A 21,682-nucleotide genomic window follows, 5' to 3' on the forward strand; every position below is an offset into this window, starting at 1 on the left:
TATGTATTTTTTTTTTCCCTCCCTGGTTGCTTCTAAGAACCAAGCTCAGACCCTTGATGTTTAAGAGTATTTTGGGGTAGAGAAACTCTGATTGGCTGGTCCCTGTTCTGGGTAACCCCTGCCCTCTCTCAAGCTACCCAGATTTGGGAGTGCTTTAAAGGAACCATCCCCCAGTATAAGCCAATGGTAACAAGTCAAGTTCAAGGAGGCAGATCTCCTGGGATACAAAGCACCCCAGCCTGGCCACTGGCCACTTGTATGATCATTGGCCAGCTGTCAGCCTCTCTGTCCTCCAGTCATTCATATGACATCCGAATTGTGAGGACTGAAAATAAGTATTTATGCAAAGCACTTAAAACAGTGCCTGGCGAGAATGACGCCCACAGGAAAAGTTACCGAGAATGATCATTCTCCTTACAGAATGGGAGGAGGCAGCTCCCGTATTCTCTGCAGGTCAAGATCTTCTCTTAAGCCACGGGTGCCCAGTTCTGAATTCTCTCAACCTGTTACACTAACACGGAGGCTGAGGACTTCCTAAGTGCCAGGTGCCCTGCCGTGAATTTCACAAGCATCATCTCACTGTAGCTCTTGGAAGGAGGCACAACTGCATGATTCCCATTGCATGTAGGAGGCACAGAGAGGTGAAAAGGTGAGCCATTTGGCTTCCGACTCTGCAGAGGATAAACTGCTGCTTCTTTCCATGGCCTCCTGACCTGCCAGCCCCTCTGACCTGGGTCAAGCAGGATGCTGATTTAAGGTGGAAACTTCAAGAAATGACCTGACTCCCACTTAGACACAATAAGTCCCAAAGAAATCTCTGGGAATAGGAAAAGAGAGTCCTGGGAACATCACCCTACCCCCATTCCTCCAGGGCAAAGGAGGAGTCAGCGGATAGCGACAAGACCAAAGGGATTGACCCCAAAGACAACACATTATGTGTCGTTCAGATATTCAGAAACAAGGTAATCATCAGACCTGTGGGGGAGCAGGGATTGACTGGAATGGGGCTGGAGGGGACTTTCTAGGGAAATGGAAATGTTCTTTATCTTGGAGTTTTGGCTATATGGTGATACCTTTGTCAAGAATCACTGAATTGCATTTATTGAGGTGTGCAATTTCTGACCTCAAGTAATAATAATTTTGTAAAAGATGCAGAATGAATAAGAGTGGAATGGAACCAGAGAGATGGTATCAAGAAATCACGGGTGATGGAGCAGAGGGTGGTGGTGGGGCATATGCATGGTTGTGGCACAGGAGGGCCTGCCTGTTTGCCAGACTCAGAGGCAGAGTTTACTTAGCCCAGCTACTGTCTCTCACAATGGCATGGGCTGAGTTTTGAGGGGGTCCATGCTACCTTGTTAGAACCCCAGTCTTTCACCCCATCGTCCAGCCTCCCTTCACATTGTCTTGGCAGAAGTTGAAAGGAAACCCCCACCCCAAACAAATGAAAATCCTTTCTGGGTCCCAGCACATGGGTTCCCTGCAAACCCACCTGGTCTCCCTCTGTTAGCTGATGTTCCATCTGCTTGAAATGGACACCAGCGGCTAAACAAGATGCCACCCATCTTCCCTGCAGCCCAGGAACCAGGAAGTTCATGCTCTTGAATCTATCCTCTGAATGGGTTTTCTGGTCATATTGTGATAAGATAATACTGAGTCCTTGCCATCTAAAGATCTTACAGAGGCCTGGCTCCCACACAGTGCCAAGCCCAGGATGTTGATCAATTTTTTCTTCACTCTAATATTAGTTTTAAATACTCAGTGTATATTGTTCTCTGCCCCCAGTCACTTACATCCTGACCACGCTTGCCACTGAGATTTACCAAAATAGATGAACCTCTGTCTCATCTTCATGCTTCTGCATTTGTTATCCCCTCTTGCCTGTGATATGTTTCTTCCTACTTATCTTTCTAGTAAGTCGTTAATTTCTCTCAAGACTGAGCTCATGCCCCAATGTCTGCAAATGTACTGCAAACATACCTAATGGTGCTGGCCCCACCCCTACCCCTGCCATCACATCATTCATGGCACCTCATTGGCTATTTGCCTCCCTCACCAGGAAACAGCTACTTAATAGCAGGGGATGGGAATCCTTCGCTGTTTCACCATCAGAGCTGGGCAACAGAGTAGGTCATCACTACCTGTTTGCTATGAATTGAGAATGCAAACACACTCACTCACAAAAATAAATAAAAAGCGCTCTGCAAAGATCTTCCTCCTTCCAGGTTTGGGGCCCCTTGCTAGGGATACCCTTGTGGGATGGAGTTGGGGCAAGTGGAGGTTTTCCCATTACACCTCTTCTATCCACCAGGTCTTCCAGATCTGCCAAAAGCAGGATCTCTGTATCCACAGGATCCTGGGGCAGGGGAGCCTATTCCATCACCTGCAGCAGTTGAATTGAGAAGGATAATGATTACCCCATGTTTTGGAGGGAAAGGCTATTTTTCGTCAGTCTGCAATTGTCACTGGCTAAGTTTCCTGGTCAGGGCTTTTTTCTTCTTTCTTTATTATTATTAATTCTAAACTTCTAAAAATAGAGGGGATCAAAGTGAGCAACAGGAAGAGTAGAGCCTTATTAAACACTGACATTCTGGGCCTGTGCTGGGGACACTCAAGCAAAGAAAGAGGCTAACCCAGAGGGTAAGTGGCCCCACCTCCAGAGTCTAGGGCAGCGCTTCCAAGGATCCAGGGAAGGCCTTGATGCAGGGTTGCCATGGCAACGGAGCTGTCACAGGCCTAAGGCCTTGCTGGGTAAGCACAAATGGATGGCAGGCAGGCTCCCTCTTTTCATTTGAAAATTACCACTAATTTGCAATTAGTTGGAGGAAAATTAGAGATGGAGGAAAGGGAATTGCTCTTTTCAGCAAACAACCACGACCAGTGAAAATTGACTTTTCTCCGGAGTCATGGTGGAGAGGAAAGAAAGCACATCGGTATAAAGAACTCGGGCTTTGCAGCTAAATCAAAGACTAAAGCCTGGTTCCCTTGTTCCCTGACGGTGTGACCTTAGGGAAGTCTCTTAACTCTCTGGCTTTGCTTTCTTCAGTTTTGAAACCTGTATAAACATATCTACCTGGATGATGGAAAGGTTAAATGAACTAACAGAAGTCAAGCCCCAGAGTGGTGAACCTTAGCATTGCTCTTAAGGTTTTCATTCAGTCTTCTCTCCTCCCCTTGCCCTTGATTTATTTATCCAACTCATTCATTCCCCTAGTATTAAACACTGCTTTGTCCAGGAATATTTTAGAAACTGTAGCTCATCACATCAGAGGGCCACAAGCAGCCATCAGTCAGAATCAGGTCCTAACTATCATCCTATAGGACACCTGCCAAACATCACCTTCTCCAGGATGCCATCCAGGACGCCCCTTCTTCTCTGCATTCTGTCAACCAATGCCAAGATTCATTCGGCCCTAAGCACAAAGTCCTTCCCAGTCCTTTGAGGAGAGGCAAAGACCCAGGGAGCTGAAGCTCACAGGGCCAAGAGCCCAAGGCAACAGACACCAAAGGCAGGGGCTATGAGGGAAACAGAATCAGGACTTGCTAAGTCCAGGTGTCCCTAGGCTCTGAGAGCTTCCCAAACAAGGCCAGAGTGCTCTTTGTCTCTGGGATCCACTGCCAGGAACACCATGTACCAGATCACCAACTATCTGGGAAAAACATGGCAGAACAGCCTTTCCGTGGGCTGTTTCACTCTGCCTGGAGGGCTTTCTCATCCTTGGCGAAACCCCTACTTCAGCCTTCAAGCCTGAGCCCCAGAATGCAAAAGAAGTGTCTCTCTCATCCTCTTCTATGCATATAACCCTACTCCAAGCAAAGAGAAATGGAGAGCTGGTCCAGAGAGGAGAGGGGCTGGAGGTTTTCCCAGCAAGCCCACATTACCCCTCATTCCTGCAGTTATGCAGCATTGTGCTTAGAGGCACAGGCCACACCCATGCCTGCCTCCCACCCTGGGTGTGCACAAGTTACTTCTTGAAGCTGCAGTTCATTTGCCTTTGCAAAAATGAGTACTGATGATATTTCCAGGGTAAATCCCTGCCTTCTAAGTCTGAGTTGCAGGATCAGGAGTAAAAAATGTTCTCTTGCAAAAATTGGGACTCAAACCAGTAAGAGCATCAAGACCTTCACAATGATGAGAACAGAGAACCTGAGCCTTTGAACTACATGAGCTGAACTAGAGAGAAACCAAGTTCACCAAGCTGCACACAAAGAAGCTGGCATGCAGAGCAGTGCTGGCCAGTAGCATTTCCAGCTAACCTTCCCATTAGACTAGATGACATGGACTAATGAAGAATTATCTATTCTACTGTGGGGCCATGGAGAGATGGTCTCATCTCTCTGGGCTCCATTTGCCTCATCTATCAAATGAGGACAACACTATTAAAAGGGAAGAAATGTGTGTAAGGAGCTAAAGAAGCCCACTGCATCCCAGGGACCTCGATGATGGACACTGGCCAACATCAGTGGTATTGACCTGAATAAGGCTTTATCATCATGCTCATGGCAACAGCTAACATTTTCAAACATTGGATTTACCAATCTTGGGGACTTACCATGCATTATCTCATTTAATCCTCAAAATAATTGACAAACATTCTTATTACCTCTCACTTGCCAGAGTGATTGAAGCTCAGGATTAAATCATGTGCCAACAATTTGCAGCTTCTCAATTGCTCAAGACCAAATTTGAATCTGGCCCTTCTGGCTCCAGAGCCTGTACCCCTAATCCCCATCCCATTCTGCCTCCATTTATCTAGACCACGTACTGAAATCAGGAACCTTGAGGGGTCCGGCATCTGCATTTCACAGGAGTGATATCAGAGCATCACAGACATTAGGGGCTGCAAGTCCTACATCAGATTGTGTTTCCTCTTAATAAGGAACCCAGGGTAAAGGACATATGACAGGAGTATTCTGTATGTGCCACATCTCTGACTCATGGTGGGTGTTCAGCTAAGGTTGATTCTCCTAAATAATTCAGCTGCTAGAACACTTTCGTCGGTACCTCTCACCAATGAGTACCAACTAACATGGGCACTTCTGTCCAGGCATGGCTTTGTGATGTCAAACCCACTGGTCAAAGGGGTTGGGCCTAGAGATGGGGTCCCCTTACTCACAGCAAACCTTCCCACTGTTGCGCATGAACTCAGCCTGCCCTGGGACACTCAAGTTTGCTGGCCAGTATGTTTCCTGAGTAAGGCATGATCCTGAAGCATGAACAGTGTACAGTAATACCTTCAACTGTACACTGTTCACGCTTTTAATTTAACAAACAGGCACTTATTAAATGCTTGCCACAACCAGGGTCCTCCACCCTGGATGAGCTGCAGGATCATCTACCAAGCAGGTATAAGTGGATCAGCAATCCTACTTTATTGAATCAAAAATCTCAAAGGTGAAGTCTGAACATACTTTTACAGAGTAGGTGTTCTATACATTTTTTTTTCATTTTTTAAAGTTTTATTGAAGTATGGTTGATTTACAATGTTGTGAGGACTTCTGCCTTAATAAATATTTTTTGAATTAATCTACAGCAATAACAGGTGCTTCCTCTTAAGGTAGTACTGCCCAACACTGCACAGATCCTGGCTCCACTGCTTATCAGTGCTGTGTGACTGTGGATATGTTTCTCAATCTCTCTTCACCTTAGTTTACTCCTCCATAAAATGGGCAGATTAATAATACCTACTCCAGGTTTTTTAGCAGTTCACATACATTTCATCCATTTAAAATGTATACTTGAGTGGCCTTTAGTATACGTACAGAATTGTACATTTAGCACTACAAGCAATTGTAGAATACCTTATTTTCCTCAAAAGAAACCCTGCATCCCTTAGCCATCACTTTCCCAAGCCCCTCCCATTCCCCTCGTACTTAGGCAATAATTAATCTTTCTTCTCTATAGATTTGCCTATTCTGGACACTTCGATGGAGTCTTACACTATTTTGTCCCTTGTGACTGGTTTTTGTCCTCACATTGTATCATGCATCAGTACTGAATATATTCCCTTATGTGAAGACACTACATTTTGTTTATCCATTCATTTGTTAGTGGATATTGAATCTTTTTTTCATGTACTTATCAGCCATATATATACATACATCTTCTTTGGAGAAATGTCTACTCAGGTCTTTTTCTCATTTTTAATTGGGCCATTTACCTTATTACTGAGTCACACTAGCTTTTTATGTATTTTAGATACAAGTTCTTTTTAATTTTGATGAAAAAGATATAAACTGGATATTTTTGTTGCTTTTGTTTTATGTCATATCGAAGGAACCATTGTCTAATACAAGGTCATGATTTATACCTGTTTTCTTCAAAGAGTTTTATAGTTTTTGTTCTTTAGATTTAGATGCTTAATTTGTTTGAGTTAATTTTTGCACATGGTGCAAAGTAGGGGATCGAACTTCACTCTTTTGCATGTAGATATCGTTTTCCCTGAATCAATTTTTTAAAAAAACTATTCTTTCCACCACCAAATTGTCTTGAAATCTTTTAAAAATATCCAATGACCATAAATGTGAGAGTTTATTCTGCACTTTCAATTCTATTCCATTGATCTATATGTCCACTATTATGCCAGTTCCATTTTGTCTTGATTACCATAACTTTGTAGTAAGATTTGAACTTGGGAACTGTGAGACTTCCAACTTGGTTCTTTTTCAAGATCCTTTTGACTACTCTGGATGCTCTGAATTTCCTATGAATTTTAGGATTAATTTGTCACATTCTCCTGAGAAGTCAGATGGGATTTTGATAGGAATTATACTGAATCTGTAGATTACTCTGCGTAGTATTGCCATCTCAAAAATGTTAAGTCCTCTGATCTTTGAACACAGGATGTCTTTTCATTTATTTAAGAATATAATTTCTCTCCACCATGTTTTCTGGTTTTTTTTTTTTTTTGGACCTTCTCTTTATTGTTTTCTGGTTTTTAAGTACATGCGTCACACTTCCTTCATTAAATTTATTCTTATTTTATTCTTTTTGATATTATTTTAAATGGAATCTATTTTTTTTAAGTACAATGCTGTATAGAAGTGGTGAGAGCAGACATCCTTGTCTTGTTCCTGCTTTTAAGGGGGAAGCATTCAGTCTTTTACTATTAGGTATGATGTTAGCTATAGGTTTTTATAGATTCCTTTTATCAGGTTGAAGACCTTACCTTCTATTCCTAGTTTGTTAAGTGGTTTTTGTAAAAAAAAGGGCTGTTGAAATCTGTCAAGTGCTTTTTATGCATCTTTTGAGGTGATCATATGGATTTTGTCTTTTATTTTATGAGATTTGAGGGGTGTTAAACCAGCCTAGCACCCCTCAGATAAATTCAACTTGATCATGATGTGTAATCCTTTTTATATATTGTAGATTTTGATTTGGTGATATTTTGCTGAGGATTTTTGCATCTACTTTCATAAAACATATGAGTCTGTAGTCTCTTTTCTTATAATACCTTTGCTGAGTTCCAGTGACTGGGTAATATTGGCTTCCTAAAATGGACTGGGGAATGTGTCATCTTCTAATTTTTGAGAAATAAAGATTGTGAATAATTTGTATTCATTCTTCTTCAAATGTCTGGTAGAAATACCAGTGAAACCATCTAATCCTAAGCTTTTCTTTGTGGGAAAGTTTTTGATGACTAATTTCATCTCTATTTGTTAAAGGTCTGTTCAGACTTTTCTATTTCATCTTGAGTCCGTTTCAGTAGTTTGTATCTTTATAGGAATTTGTACATTTAATCTAAGTTATCTATTTTATTGGCATAGAGTTGTTCATAGAATGCCCTTATACTTTATTTTTCTATTTCTGTAGGGTCAGTAATAATGTCCCGTAATTTTTTTTATTCTAGTATTTAGAATCATCTCTATTTTTTCTTGGTTAACCTAGATAAAGGTTTGTCAGTATTGTTGGTCTTTTTGAAAAAAAAAAAATCACTTGGTTTCTCTACTGCTTTTCTATTCTCTGTTGCACTAATTTCCATCCTGATCCTTATAATTTTCTTCCTCTACTTGCTTTGGGTTTGTTTTCTCTTCTGTTTTAGTGTCTTAAGGTAGAAGGTTAGGTTGAGATCTTTATTTTCAAAAAATATAAGCATTTACAGCTATAAATTACCTTCTAAGCACTGATTTAGCTGCATCACATAAGTTTTGGTATGTTTTGTATTCATTTTCATTCATTTCCAATTTTTTTTCTTATTTTTCTTATTATTTCTTCTGTGACCTACTGGTTATTTAGTAGCAGAATATCCCAAAGAGCTTTCTGTTATTAACTTATAATTTCATCCCATTGTAACCAAAAACCATACTCTGTACGATTTCAATCCTTTTTACATTTATTGAAACTTGTTTTATGGCCTAGAATATGGTGTATTTTGTAGATCTGTGTGCACTTGAGAAGAGTATATTCTGTTGTTGAGTGGAATGTTCTATAAATATTAGGTTTAATTTGTATATAGTGTTCTTCAAATCTATTTCCTGGTTTGTTGGCATATAGTTTTTTACAGTATTCCCTTATACTAGATTTTTTTAAATTTCTGTAAAGTCAGGATTAATATCCCCTCTTTCATTTCTGATTTCAGTACTTTGAATCTTCCCTATTTTTTCTTAGTGGAGTATTAACATCTCCAACTTTTATTTTTGAATTGTCTATTTCTCTCAATTCTATCAGCATTTGCTTCATGTATCTGGTGGCTGTGTTAAGTGCATACGTGTTTGTACTTGTTGTGACTTGCTGATGGACTGGTTTTATGTCACTACAAAATAATGCCCTTTAACCCTAGTAACTTTTTTGTGTTTTAAGTCTACTTCTTCTGATATTAGTATAGCAACTCCAGTCACTACATTTTTATAAAGGGCTAAATGAACTAACCCATATGCCTCATATAGAAAAGCATGTGGCTCAGGATAAGTGTAGATAAGTATTACCTAATACTATTACCTGTGGGACACTGTTGGAGTTACCTTACAGGCCTGATCTCAGTTAAGCCCTATCATATCCAACCCTGCAGTGCATACAATTTTGTATACCTTATAGAAGAAAAAAAAAAAAGAACTAAAAAGTTCAAGAAGATTGTCCAAGATCCTCAAATCAAGAGGGTGATCCAATTGGACCTTTTTTACTCCAAAGCACATTCTCTCTTCTGTGTGCTCTGCCTGAGATGCAATGGCCAAATCAGTTTCCTACAAAATCTTAACTTTATAATCAAGCTGAAGACAAACTGCAGTGGTCAAGAACATGGACTTGGAGGCCATAAGAGTTTGCAATAAATCTTGGAACCACTCTTCACTGACTGGAGGACCTTTACTAAAGCTCCTTAACCTCTGCATGGCTAGTTTTCTCATCATAGCTTGATGATTCTAATCATGCCACCTCCAAATGGTCATTGAGAGGATTAATTTTGGTAATGTCAATAAATTTCATGGAATCTAGAGATCAGCCAAAAGTTGGTATTAATGTTTATTATAATTATTACTACGATTAGCTAAAGGGAGAAGAAGAGCACTAACCTATCTACCAGAAAATTTAAGAACGGACACAAGATAAACAAGAGGAAGTTTTGTGTGCATCTGGAGTAGGAAGCAGTCTCCTCTGACTCAAGGACCATAAGAGGATTCCTGAGAAGTGATAAATTTCTGTAGACCTTGAAAAGGGTAAAATGAGGATAGATGAATGGGGCATGACTGGCTTGGTGAACAGCAGAGCCAAGGCACAGAGGTAGGCAAGTACCTGAGGTAGGCAGGGGATAGGAAACATGCTGGAATTGCCCATCGGCACAGCTCTGGCTCTTTTGAGAGTGTCATCCTAAACTCAAGGTACCATAAAAGTCTAAGCACCTCAGGAAAGGAAGAACAGATGGCCCAGGGTATATCAGAAAGGAACTATATCACAAGGCAAGAATCTACACCCCCCTTCCACTCCACCCCACCACTGTTCTCACCTGTCCTGTTTACCTTTATATCTGATGAGTTTACTTGGAGCCCATCTGCCTGGTGCTAAAAGCTCTGTAGGGTGCAGAGGGTAGATATGGGGAAGTAACATCCTGCCAAACTAAAAGCTCCCCGTAGTTCTGTGCTCAGCCAAGAACGTGGATTTCCTCAGCCCAGGGATGCTTTGACTAGTGGCAAAGAAGTGAGTGATCCAGATGAGCTGAAGGTGAAGGGGCATGAGAAGGTACTAGGACCTCACATCCTTCAGCATTTCCCCAGAGGGTAGTGGAATATATATGGATATTGTCCCCTAACCCCCACCTTATCAACTCTGCCACTCCCATCATCCTCACAGAGCACCCTGACCTTCTAGTTGAGAAAAATTAGGGATTTCAGCATGATGGGGGGGGGGGGGCATCAACATATACGGCCACTTTTTGAGACAAACCCTCCCTCCAAGCTGCTCTGAGGAGCTTTGTGCTCAACAATTTCGCAACCATGCTTTTGTTTCCTCCTTCTAACAGTTTGTATGTTGGTTCTTCCTTTTTCAGGTCTTCTTATAATCCAAGTGATACTCAAAGAGTCAAAGCCATTTGCCTAAGGTTATGAGATCATAAGTGAAAGAGCCAAAAGGTAAGTCCACCCCATGATGGAATTGCCCATCAGCACAGCTCTGGCTCTTATGAGAGTGGGACACCAGGCAGCTCAGTGTGATTCCTGGAACATAGCAGGTGTGGCAAAGCTGAATCTAAGGAGCTGTATCTTATATGTTGGGATCAGATCATGGGCTCAGGGTAATATGGGAAGTAAAGGGAAGGAGGCAGGGGCAGGAGGGGAGAGCCAGTGGCAGGTGGAGAGTCTCATCAGTGGGCAAGCAAGGCAAGGCCATCACCAATGCCAGATTGGAACATAGAAGGTATCTTGTCTCTAATCCCCGCCTAAAGGAAGAGCCCAGCCACCAGGAATCCATTGAAGCCTCACAAAGTGGGAGAGGAAATTCAGACATGGGCTCAAGCCTCCCATCTATGAGAGGAGGGACTGGAGAAACTAAGGTGGTAGCATTAACATTAACATAGCACCTACTATTTGTCAGAAGCCCTCATACCTTTCCTTTCCTTATAGTTCCTGCTACGGCCTGATAGGGGTTAATCTGTACCCCTATTTTAGAGATGAGAATACTGCAGCCATGACAGCTAGTTGTTCACAAGTTCTGTGCCCCCTCCTTCCGTGGCACACTGTGAACGACACTTCCCAGCATCTGACTTTAGGCAGGGGGTGGGGGGGCATACTACTGAGTTCTATCAACAAAATTGCACTAAAGTTATACCAGTCTCATACTATTCCCTGGTCCTCATATTTCCCCATAAGATGCTCGGTTCCCCTCCCCTCCTTGTTTGCCTGCAGGCTGGACATGGATGATAAAATGCAGGACTCAGAGGCCTGGGTGAATGGCAGAGCCCCCAAGTAGTAGGAGCCTGGGTCCCTGAGTGACAGTGTGGAGCAAGAAGAGATAGACGGAGCCCTCTGGATAACCCACTGTGAGCCCCACCACTCACTCATTTACCCACTGTGAGTCTTGGGTTTCCCTTTTCCAAAAGATAAAGGTGGGACAAGATGCTAGCCAAGGCTCCTTCAGAGAAGGCTGCCTTTCAGGGAGGTGTGCTCCTTTAAGCAGAGGAGGAAGAAGAAAGGCAACAAAGACTGTTCCTCCTTGCCGTGGGCTCTGCTGCCTTCCTCTGAGACTGGCTGTGGGCCTGGGGTGGTGCCTCTGTCAGAACTCAGGACACACACCAGAGTGGCACTGGAACCTTTTACAAACTTTCCATCCTTGTCACCCCTGAGTTGGTTCATTCCACACCCAACAAGCATGGCCCGCATACCTCCACCTCCAGGAGAGGGGTTGCCGCCATGACACCAAGCCACACACACAGCCTCTATGGCCTCCTGAAAGTTCAGCACCCCTGCAGGCAGGAGGCTGAGAGGTCCCTGGCTTATTTCTTTCTTCCCTGGACACTCACTACGGGGCAATGACATTTCATTTTCCATCGCGGCTCACAGTTCCACTATGCCCAGTCCCTGGAGACATGCAGAAGTGGTGGAAAATGCGCCAGCAGCCTGGTCAGGGCCATGAAAGGCCATTTCTACCCCCCTCCCCCCAGAGTCCCAAACAGGGGACACACCTGGCTTCCTCAACCCACCCTTGGTTATTTGTTGGTGGTGTTATTTCTCTTCCCCTCTTGCTTCTCCATCTCCCTCCCGTGAATATCTGTCTTTAACACTCACTCTCCAGAGGCATTTGTCTGCTGGGAAAATAGCAGCTGACAGCAAAGGTCACCGTGACCAGTTCTAACTCGCTGCATACAAATGTGCCTTTCAGCCATGGGCCCTGCAAAAGGGACCAGGTCCTATTATTGATAAATCCTTGAAAAGACTCAAATGTATCTTCATTTCAGGGAAAACAACTGCCTTCAAGGTTGCACCAAGAAAATAAAGCAGGCGGCCTGGTGACGGATTCGAGAAGTTGGCATTTTCCCGAAGATTAAAAGATAATAACACTTCTATTAGGATCACTCCGCCACGCTGTATTGATCTCATCAGGGGAGCCACTGCAGGTCTAATATGAACAGAGCGCGTTCTGGAATTAATCACGGGGGGTTTTATTACGGTTCATAGGGCGTTTCGTTCAAGCTGCATCGTTTGCAATATTTATGGCCCCACTCCCCGGCCGTTATTAAGTGCAAGTGGGCCGCGTGGAGCTGGGCCTGCTGGGTTAGAACACAAAGTCATTCTTCAAAAGTAAATCTTATCTAAACTGTGCACACAAAGCCAATTATGTTTTGATTTACATTTTAATTCTGCTGCAGAGGCCCCATGCTGGAGCAGGAGGGACCAGGAAGACCCCGTCCGGCTGGAGATGCGACCTTGAACATGCTCCCTGCCTTCACTCTGCCTCAGCTTGCAGGTCTGTAGAATGGGCCTGATAGAACCTACCTCCCAGTATGGGAATTGAAGAGCCAGCGTGCAGAGCATCTGCCATCACACCTGCAAGAGAGAAGCAGGTGCAATCCAGCACTGCTCTTCTTTCTCACAGAAGCATCAGTCCTTCTCTTCAGAGTTCTTACCTGAAGTGAATTCCGGACAGAACAGGCTACACAACAATTCCAGTGAAAACAGGCTAAACTTTGTTTTTTCAATCCCAAACTTAAGATAAACATAGGAGTATGTTTTAAGACCCATGGAGCCCAGTTCCTGGTTTACCAACTTCCACCTCCTGCCCTTTTCTTATGGATCAGGGATGCCTATGATTATCCCACAATATGGGGCAAACCATCAGCTCTGGGGTAAAGACTGCATCCTACATCTCACTGAATTGTTGTGAAAAATGAAATAGATTTGAAAGGGCTTCATCTAGGACCTTACACAGAGTGTGCCCTCAATAACTCAAGTTTGTCATGAGTAGAAGGAGGAGAAGATAGCAGTCATAACTAGTAATCCTGGTAGTAGGACTAGTACCCATGGTAGTGAAATTAATAATCATAGTAGTAATAGCAAGCATACTAACAAGTAATGCTATTAGTTATAATGGTGATAATAGTAGTACTAGAACTAGTGATAGCAATAAGGCAAAGAGTGGAAACGGTCAGGGTGGTGAAGAAGTACCTGAGCCCCAGTTCTCATTAACTGAGTGACGCTAACCAAGTCACTGAACTTCCCTGAGCCAGAGACTCATCGTTTGTAAACTGGTAGTAAAATCAGCTAACTCTCATGGATCTTGTTCAAATCAAATTTTACATTGGAGGTAAAGCTCCATCTGGCCCTCAGCAGGCTCAGAAAGAGTTCTTTCCTTCCCTACATCTCTTGCTTACTCCCTGCCCTGAGCTGCTGAGTCTCTGTGACTGTGTGTCTAAAATTTGTCAACTGCTACAGCGGGGAGTGTGCTAGATCAGGAGTCTGGTGAGTAGGGCTGGATGCTGGATCAAAGCCCTAAAACTCAGATCTTCAACCTAGGGCTGATGGGAAGATGAACTGAGAAGATGCAAATAAGCCCTCCCCCCGGGCCTGGCCCCATAGGCACTCAATGCCAGATGCTGCTAGAAAAAGGCCCATCACTGTCCTGACTTTGGTTTCCCCAGGTACGCAATAGGAGCTGTGGATACCCTTTAACCGTAAGCACCAAACCAAGGAGCCTGCTAGAGCACCTCTGAAGGACTAGAGGCTTAACTGTCTCTCCACTCACAGAGACTGGGGTAGTCGCTTGCACACAAGTGTCCAACTGACAATCCTTGCATCACTGGGGCTACGTCGGAATTCCCTTCCACATCCTTCCAATTAACAGGTCATGTGGCAGAGTTCCCATTGTGGCTCAACGTAACAAATCTGACTAGTGTCCATGAGGATGCGGGTTTGATTCCTGGCCCCACTCAGGGGGTTAAGGATCTGGCGTTGCTGTGAGCTGTGGTGTAGGTTGCAGATAAGGCTCAGATCTGGCATGGCTGCAGCTCCAATTCAACCCCTAGCTTAGGAGTCTTGGAACGTCCATATACCACATATGTGGCCCTAAAAAGCAAAAAAAAAAAAAAAAAAAAAAAAGAAGAAGAAGTGAAGTGGCATCCTCCACCTGAATATATAGCTCCAGCATCAAGGAGTTTGTCATCCCTGGATTCAGCTCATTTCCTCATTTAACAAGTAGAATTTCCAGATGTGGAATTGAAATCTACATCCGCATAACTGCTACCCTCACTCCCAGTTCAGGCCTTTGGCATCCCACAAAACGCTCTGCAGTGACAGTGCTCCAAGTGTCCCCTTAAATTCCTTCAGACTTCCTTTTTCCACCAACAGGACAACCCTGGTCCTTTGACCATGACATTCATGACATGGTTCATGCCCTTACCAACCCAGCAAGCACTGATTCCTCCTGCCACAGCCAGGCCTGCGCTGGCACTTAAGAACACAGTGGCAGGAAAGGAGAGGCCCGTGCTGCAGAGCAGATGACTGCTTTCAAGTGCCTGTAATGACTTGCTCACTTGCTCACCCTCTCAGTTGCTCTGTTCTGGACTTCCCTCCACAGGTGCAGGTGCTGGAGCTGAGCCCCACACCCAGGAAGAGTTTGACCAGTTCAGAGACACCCTAGCCCAGCCCCAGCAGGTGCAAAATATCTAGGAAGTTATGCTGACTGCATTTGTCCTACCCAGATAGCACCGTCCTCCTTCTAAAGGCGTTCGGTCACTAATGTGCTCATCTTACAGGAAAGGCCAAGGGAGCAGCCCCCCTGGAATGGGTTCCCCAGGGAAGACGCCAAGGATTGGGGCATCTCTGACCTGGACCAGTGACTAAGCTGAACCCGAGAGTGTGCAAAGCCAGGACACAAGCGTGTGAGAGCAAGGTCTGCTGGCCAGACTGGAGACGGATGGGGTCTGAGCCCCGAAGGACAGTGTGAGCTAGAAGTCTCTAACAGGGAGGCTGATGCCAGCTTCCTGGGGGGAGGAGAGAGCCATGAGCTCATGCAGTGAGCTGGGAACAGGGTCAGAGAGCAAGGACAGACAGAACGGGGAGTCGAGTGAGGAAACTGGAGGGAAAGACTACGTCGGGAACATGGATGGTGACAGAACCTCTGATGGATGTGGGTGTCCCAGGGCCACTGTGGGGGTGAAGGCCAGAGGCAGTGAGCCTGGCCTGTGGCAGCCACTACCTGGGCTTCCTGGAACAAATCAGGGACCCGGAGAGGGAACAAGTGAGGGAAGGAGAAGGAAATGAGAAAGCACAGGAGACAGGGTGGGCGAGATGAGGGAGATCAATGGCGTATTTGAGCATGAAACACCAACCCTGTGAGCACTTTAATAAACCTGGTTTATTGAACAAGTAATCTTTACTATAAAATAGATTTGCATTTCCCTCCACCCCCAGTCTCTCTGCTCTGTGACTTGATAAACACCGCAGTATGGCCACCACAACATGGGCCTCTGAAATGTGGGGGTTCCACTGGCCTCACAGGCTCAGACCACACTTCCAGGGCCCAGGTCTGCAGGCCCAGGTGCCCAGGGCACGCCTCGTGCAGACCCCAGAAATAGCCGCCAAGAAAAGAGTACCAGGGACGAGAGCTTTAGCCAAGGAAACACGCCTCTGCAGAAAGAGGCATAAATAGAGCTTTATGGGTTTTGAACAAACGCCTGAGCACATGACATCACGTACTCACCAAAGCCCCAGCTCCTGCCCTTTCATCCAATGCAGGAAGGGGCTGGCCCAGGGCATGGAGACCAGAAGCGCTTTCCAGCGGACAATTGGAAGCCCTCTGGGGCTACCGTTAGAGACCTGCCCATTTTCTATTATACTGAATCCAGAGGCTAATTTTCAGGGATTTGTAGAGCAACTGGAAAAACAGCTTTTGATTCACAGGCTCTCATAGTGGTTCAACTTGAGAACACTCTTACTAAAGTTATAGCTCCTAATCTCTCCCATTGAAGCCCATTTAAGTTGAATATAGACACACACTGAATATATACACATACACAGAGGGGTATACACACATACATACAATTTGAATATATACATCTATGTGAATAGTATGTATGTATATATACACATACATATATATGAATACATTATGTGCGTATGCATGAAATATTAGAAGATACTCATCTCTCTGCTGCTGCTGAGTTTTGAGTCCAGACTGAATTCCGCACAGGGTGAGCAAGAAGAGAGCAGCATTCAGTTGCAATGCAGCACAGATATAGCAATGTGGATCTGACACTGGCTTCTTTCATTTATGAATTCATCCAGGGAAAAACCCAAAACATTAATTTATAGAGGTTAAAGATAAGTCCCCAGAGAGGAAATGCAAATGACCAATCAACACATGAAAAACTGCTCAATCTCCTGGGTAATTAAAGAAATAAAACGGAACCAGTAATGATTGTCTTTTAACTTGGCAAAGCCAAATAAAAAGTGATAATACTCAAAGCCGGCAGTTTGGGGTGTCCACTAATAAGCTTGACGTTGGCAATTGGACGCAGTTCATGTCAGGAAAGAAAGAGCTTTCTTTTCGTCTGTAATTGCAGACAGAAAGTCTGAGGATTAACCAGCAAGAAAGTAATGCTTCAGTGGGAGGTATGGGAAAAAGAGAATCTGGGAGTGAGAAGAGGCTGGAACAGTGGAGAAGAGGATGTGACCACGCAGAAAAGAAACATTCCCCAGAACTCCCCTGCCTAAAAGGTGTACCAGTCGTGGAGTTCCCATTGTGGCTCAGCAGTTAACGAACGCAACTAGCATCCATGAGGACGTGGGTTTGATCCCTGGCCTCGCTCAGTGGGTTAAGGATCCGACATTGCCATGAGCTGTGGTGTAGTTTGCAGATGCAGCTTGCATCTAGAGTTGCTTTATCTGTGGCATAGGCCAGTGGCTACAGCTCCACTTCATCCCCCAGCATCATCCCCCCTCATATGCCACAAGTGTGGCCCAAGAAAGGCAAAAAAAAAAAGTTATGCCAATCACCTCAGAAAGGAGGATAGCAATAAGGATATCAACTACTCTGTGGACTGAGAATGACAAAGAAACCCATCTTGGGGGGTGGGGGGGGTGGGGCGCAGAGCCAGGCAACCTCAGTCAGTCCACATTGTCATGAAGCAAAGGAAGGCTTTCAGGGAATATTATAAAGCACCAAACCCAGCTGGGTCCTTGGAGAATCTGGGGCCTGGCTGGGGAGTACAGGACAGCACTCCTTGAAAGCTCCCTAAGACCTGACACCCAAGGGTCTTGCTGTCATTTGGGATGACACTCATCCTGAGTGGACTTCCCAGAAGTACAATTAGTGCCCTTCCAGCTGCCAGCCTGTGTTCTCAGCAGAGCTCCCCACCACCGAGGACTGGCAACACCCATGTAGCTCATGTGTCACAGGACTTGCACTTTTCCCACACACAGAAAAAAAACACAATCTTCTTGATAGAGATACAAACACAATCTTGAAAAAGGAAGATAGTTAGGAGTAATTTCAAGGTACCCATCAACTCACATTATCTGTTCAAGTCCCTGATCTGTAATTGACCTATTGGCTGTAACTGACCTTCTCTTGATACTAAAATAAATAAATAAATAAATAAATATTTCAGATTTACAGTCCCTGATTATGGCTGCATAGTTTTCTTATTTGGTATGCATATTTTGAGGGTTTTCCAATATTATCTGGCCAGCGGCTATTCAGGAACTTCCTCGTTGAAGAAGCCATGAGCCTCCCCTTGGTTACTGGTGCTTACCTCAGTGGCAATCCTGGAGCAGAGGGCTGAGATAGGAAACCTCAACTAAACAGCAAAGAACCACCCAAGAGCCTCGAGTTGCTGGAGTTGATTTCTATATTTGTATCTGTCATGAATTTATTTAACCAATTCAATGTATTCATTTAATAAATGTTTCTTGAGGTCCCACCAAGCACTATTCTGGGGATCAAGCCATGAAGCAAAGAAAACATTCTTGCCTTCAGAAATGCTGCATCTTAGTGAGAGGAGGGCAGAGGCGATAAGCACAATGAAGAAGTCAGGATTCAGGGCTTCCTCATTCCCCAACCTCTCCATCTCCCCTCACCCCATGGTGAGAGACACAAGACCATTGCTTGATGCTTTAGCTCAACTCAAGGTCCTAGGAGTCATTATGGGCTCAGTCAGACCCTGGACACATCACTATTACTGCACAAAGAGTTCCCTGTGCACAGGCAGCCTGACCTCTGCCATGTTCTAACATGGTAGCATCTCGTAGCAGGGCTCTGGCTTGGTATAGGAATCTGGTAGTAAAACTGAGGCACATGCCATAGTCTGGGCCCCAAAACTAGGCATCAAGGTACCATGTATATTCCCACTCTCTCCATCCCCAAGCAGCCTTGTTCCCCCACTAAGATCTGATTCCAATATCTGTACCAGTAGCACTTGGCTTAAGTGATGAATCCCTCTCATTAAATTGGGGTCAGTCGCCTTCTTGTGACTATTTTGCCCTGTGATTATTTCCTGTTGATTTCATTGATTACTAATTTTAGTGAAAACAGGCCTCAGGCACCACAGATGCTTGCTCACCCTACCAACACTTAGGGTAGAATAGAAACCAGTGGGTGGAAGGCATGGGGTGGGAAGGCCTTTATAACCCAAATGACCCCAGAATGGGACCAGAGATCTTGAGAGGACATTTCTCCTTACTAGATTCCTTTGAACATTTGAATGTTTTCCCAGTTTGTCCTAATGCCCTTAAGGCCGAGGCAGGGTAAGGATTCTGCAATGATACTGGTCTCTCATGAAAAGCTTTTCTTCCTCTGTGGAATATCCATCACTGGCAACCTCGGTCTATCTGAGCCCAATGGACTGGCCAACCAGAATATGACATCCAAACGCCATCATTCTCCTGAGTCAACACAAAAGAGTTAGGAACCCAGAGCCTGCCTCTCCTGTGGCCCTGCCAACATCTCTCACTACCCCCATCTGAGAGCCACTGTCCAGGCACTAGACCATGGAGCCACCTCTTCTAAAGCTCTCCAGGTGATTCTGATAAACATACAAGTTCAAACCAATTGTTCTCAGGACAAAAGAGAAACTCTACAGATATCATGGTGGTCCTTGATAATATGGAACCTGCCTAGCAGGGTTAGTCTTATCCCTTGATGCTCTGTTACCTTCAACTTCTGGCAGCACTAAATGCTTAGAGTCCCGATATGGACCTTATGTGCATAGGGGGTAGAAATCGGAGACGTGTCTTGGGCATGGGAGATGCTGGGACAATGGAGACTCCAAGACTTGCTTGCATGTGAACTCTTAGTATGTGAGGCCAAGGAGGACCTCAACTGGACTCAGCTGGTTTTCTGTGTCTTCTCTGCCCAGTTTACAAAATGTTGTCACTCTGTGGTCTTTTGCTCCTTTCCTTGTGTTCATGCTATGCACACACCTTACTTGGACTTTTGCAGGGTGTGGTTATCAGCCATCCAATGGTGTTCTTCAGTTCCCTAATCACAAACCCTTTATCTAACCCTAATGCCACCATTATTTTGATTATTTTTGTGCCTGCCTCCCATAGGAATATGAGAGCTATTCAAGGGTAAGTCTGTGGTTTTCTGTTTTCCAGTTTTCAGCACAGAATGTGGTATATATGAGGTGCTCAAAGAATTACTTATTCATAAGAAATTAATATATGAGGAGTGTAACTTCCCAGAGGCTGTGTGGGATGGAAGTAGGATGAAAGGTTTTTTTTTTTTTTTTGGTATTTTTTTTTTCAGTTTCTAGGACAAATCTGAGGGGTTTAACACCCATAATTCATATTCTCTCCAGTCAGCCTCCTTCTTCTCCAGAAGGAATTTGACTCAAACCCATACTTGCATATTCAAGGCCACACTAATGGGTGTAACCATGAAAATTATATTTACAACTTTAAGAATCCATTGTGCCACTTTCCAAACTTCAAAGAAGAGCTCTAGAAATGCACACTGCCTGATGGACCACCCAATTGTGTGAGGCAGAATGTTTCCCCAAGAGTGGGCCAGGGTCCAGAAAGTCCCTTTGTCCAGATAACATCAGCCTTCTACTCCTGGGTCATCACCAGCATTCTATGCCACATGAGAGCATCCCTTCTGAACATCCCCACAATAAGACATCACTAGGACCATCAACCAGGCCTTGAACCGATTCTGTTGGGGGACTTCTCACTCTAGATCCAATGTTGCACAAGTCTGGGGCCCCTTGCGCCATCACTCCCAGATCTTCCCCTTCACGCTCAACCTGACTCACCCCTGGCTCTTCCCAAACTAGATTAGAACACACTGTACAAAGGGGAGAGTTACGGGTCACGTTGCCTGGGAAGCAAAGGCCGAGATGCAGAGCATGCCAGATGTGTATTAAGGGTGCCCTTCAGGAGTTCCCATTGTGGCTCAGCAGGTTAGAAACCCAACTAACAACCATGATGATGTGGGTTCAATGCAGGGCCTTGCTCTGCATTGGATTAAGGATCTGCATTGGATTAAGGATCTGCTGTTGCCATGAGCTATGGTGTAGGTCATGGACATGGCTCAGATACTGCATTGCTGTGGCTGTGGCTGTGGCCAAAAGCTGCAGCTCCAATTTGACTCCTAGCCTGGGAACTTCCATATGCCATAGGTACAGCCATAAAAAGCAAAAAAAAAAAAAAAAAAAAAAAAAAAAAAAAAAAGAGTGCCCCAGGGAAAGGAAGGGAACAGAAGCAGGTAGCAGAAGAAAATGGCCAGTTGAGCTACACACCCATTGGCAGATTTTGCTGACCCCATGGGAAGCTCTGGAGTTAGAATTGACCCTTTAGCAGTGCTCCAAGTTGAGCTCAAACAGGCTCTACTCCTATGGCACCTCCTCAGTATTAGATTGGGCACACCAAGCAGGGTCGTAGTCTTAGCTGCACGGCTTTCTGCAATCCTTAGAGAGGTTGAAAGATATCAAAGCTGTCTGTCAATAGTCCCCCAGCAGCTGGGACAGTTAAGTCCTCACTGAATGAGGACTTCATGAGTATGCCACAGTGGCTACCCCAGCAGAGTGAAGAGTTTAATGTATCTTCCCCAATGGAGGTAGCCAGCACACCCTTCAAACTCAAGTCACTAACTCGGAACACCCAACATATAATCCATACTATGGATACTTGTATTCTATGGACCCAAAAAGGGACCTTGCATTCCTTCCAACAGACCCCTTCTAATCCCCATCCAGGCAGGCCACCTTTACAATGGAAACAGCCTCCCATTTTCCTGTCCAGCCTTTCTCATTCGCTTCTG

At 44.6% G+C, this 21,682-nt stretch overlaps 1 long non-coding RNA gene across 2 annotated transcripts in view; it reads right to left on the bottom strand.

Moving 5' to 3' along the window:
• LOC102162742 overlaps positions 1-21,682 on the bottom strand; it is a 452,540-nt gene that overhangs the window by 219,961 nt on the left and 210,897 nt on the right. The window lies entirely within an intron of this gene.

Source organism: Sus scrofa, chromosome 6 (assembly GCF_000003025.6).
Source record: "Sus scrofa isolate TJ Tabasco breed Duroc chromosome 6, Sscrofa11.1, whole genome shotgun sequence".
NCBI classification, from domain to species: Eukaryota; Metazoa; Chordata; class Mammalia; order Artiodactyla; family Suidae; genus Sus; species Sus scrofa.